The 2,374-nt window shown below is 35.1% G+C and overlaps 1 long non-coding RNA gene across 1 annotated transcript in view; it reads right to left on the bottom strand.

The window, feature by feature from the left end:
• LOC110271724 overlaps window positions 1-2,103 on the bottom strand; it is an 11,698-nt gene extending 9,595 nt beyond the window's left edge. Inside the window, exon 1 of the long non-coding RNA XR_002362334.1 lies at window positions 2,059-2,103. This is a non-coding gene — a long non-coding RNA (uncharacterized LOC110271724). The remainder of the gene's footprint in view (window positions 1-2,058) is intronic.

Raw genomic sequence — 2,374 nt, 5'->3', positions numbered from 1 at the left:
AAAATCTTAATCCCTTCTTCTTCAACAACAGATCACAAAAAAAAAAAAACTAGCAATACAAAATATCACACAAAAAATCCGCATTAATCAGAAAAGATCAATCAACCTAAATAGTAAGCATCAATCAATCTAAACAGCAACAAGCACAAAAAATAGCAACAATAAAAAAATCAGCAATAATTACAGAACAGAAAACAACTAAAATTAACCATTGTTATTATATTGAAACAACATCAGCAGTAACAATCACCAGAACATTAAAGAATAATGATTGAATACTAAAAAAATAAAAAAAAAACTCACCACGGCTGAGAGAGAGAACCGTGCAAGAGGAGAGAATAAGGAGACAAAGTGGAGACAAAAGAAGATCGCCGATGCGCGAGCAGTGACAGCGATGACTAGAGAGGGAGGCAGAAGCGAGCAGTGACGGCGAGAAACGAGATGATGTGTTGACGCAGAGGGGTTGACAAGCAGCGCGGCGACGAGATGGAGGCTGGCGAGTGGCGCAGAAACAAGACGAAGGCTGACGAGCGGCGCAACGATGACAGAGAAGGTTGAGGCTTTGTGTTCTGCCTCTGCCTCTATTGTATTTGAGTGTGAGAGACGAGATTGGGGTGGGAGATGAGCAGCGCGGCACTGAAACGGAGGCCGACAAGAGGCAGCGACAGCAACGGTTGAGGAGAACTCTTGTGAGTGTGAGAGTATGTTGGGGAGGGGGAGGGCGTCAAGTTGGGAAGGAGAAGGGGAAGAGGAAGGACCTCGGGTTAGGGAAGTAGAAAAGGAAGGGAAAAGAGAAAGGTGTCAAGTTGGGGGAGGAAAAGGGGACGGGTTGGGGTTGGGGATGAAGAAAGGGAAGAGAACGAGTTGGGAATGGGGGAGGGGACGGGTTTTCTACGTTTTTTTTTTTAAAACAACGTCGTTTCAAGGTTCTGATGAATGGAAAGCGTCTTAGGGACTAGTATGAGTCTTGGAGTGCAAATTTAAAGACGAATATTAATTAATCGATATTTTAAACTTCGAATACAACTTCAAGGACCACTTTAAAATTTAACTCCAATTACATTAAATGCAGTGTTAGGTATAATCGATATTTTATGTTCCCTATAGCAATCTACGAAAAATATGTATAGGTTTTTGCTAAGAGATCATCATGATAATTAGTGAATATTTCATTTAAAAGTTATTAAAAAATTTTTTAAAAGCATTAAATTTAAATTTTTAATATATTTATTTTTTATTTATGAAATAAAAATATTTAAAATATTCTATTAATAATAATTTTATCGTATGTTGTTAAGATACATATTAATAAAGAGTAACGCTAGGGAGTCAATGGCCTAATTGTACAATGTGTACAAGGACTAAATCTTTGGTCTATAAATAAAATGAACATCACCTATACTATTTAGAATAACCATCTAGATACCAGAATAATAAACATCTCAGGTCATAAAATCACTCATCCCAAAAACTTAAACTGATTTTGGGGTTCACCAAAGATCAAACTCTTGACTTTTCGGATTTAGAACTCTAATACCATGTCATGAAACTACTCATCCCAAAAGCGTAACCTGACAGGACAATATAACACTAATGATCATATCTCTAATACTTTCTAAATCTCCATTATACACATTGTACGCTTAGACCATTGGCTCCCTATACTTTCTCATTAATAAATTCTTTTTGATAATTCTGATGGTTTAATCAGCTGCCAAGAGTGGTCACGTTTTTAATGGGGGTTTTCACAATCATATTTTTAGCTTGGCCAAAGTTGTGAAAACTGAAAAGTAGCCAATCCATGTGACTAATGGACACAAATAATTGATGCAATAATAACCAACAGAGAGTATGTATCTTTAATCTCTGTATGTTACTACTTGAAGGTGACAAAGGTAAATAATGCCCCCGCCATGATTACGCGTGATTTCATTTAATATCCATGCATATCTTTTTCCCAAAAGTTGTTTGCCTCATCAATTCAAAACCTATATAGTAGTCTCTCAATATTTTCGACATTCACAGTTTTGGCGAAACATTAAGTTGATAGTAACACACTCTAGGATGTGTTATTAATTACCATTACGTACTAACCCTTGATGATACGTGTAATTCATCCATTTCCACATTGATATCCGGCTTTATTATAAGGTATATTTTTTGTATTTTACTTGATCACATATCTATAATTGGATTTTTTTAAAATGAACTAAAATAAATTTTTTTATTTTTTAAAATAAATAAATAAAACATCTTTAATAACGTAATTTTTTATTGTTTTTTTACATTTTTGTTTAGACGTAGATAGTCTAGATTTTGGATGATCTGCATCCCAGCTTACTCTCATGCAATTTCTTACTCCTTTCTTGTATAC

The sequence above is a fragment of the Arachis ipaensis genome, chromosome B05 (assembly GCF_000816755.2).
Source record: "Arachis ipaensis cultivar K30076 chromosome B05, Araip1.1, whole genome shotgun sequence".
Lineage (NCBI taxonomy): Eukaryota > Viridiplantae > Streptophyta > Magnoliopsida > Fabales > Fabaceae > Arachis > Arachis ipaensis.
The sequence above is the reverse complement of the archived record's forward strand: the minus strand, read 5'-3'. Positions and strand labels throughout refer to the sequence as shown.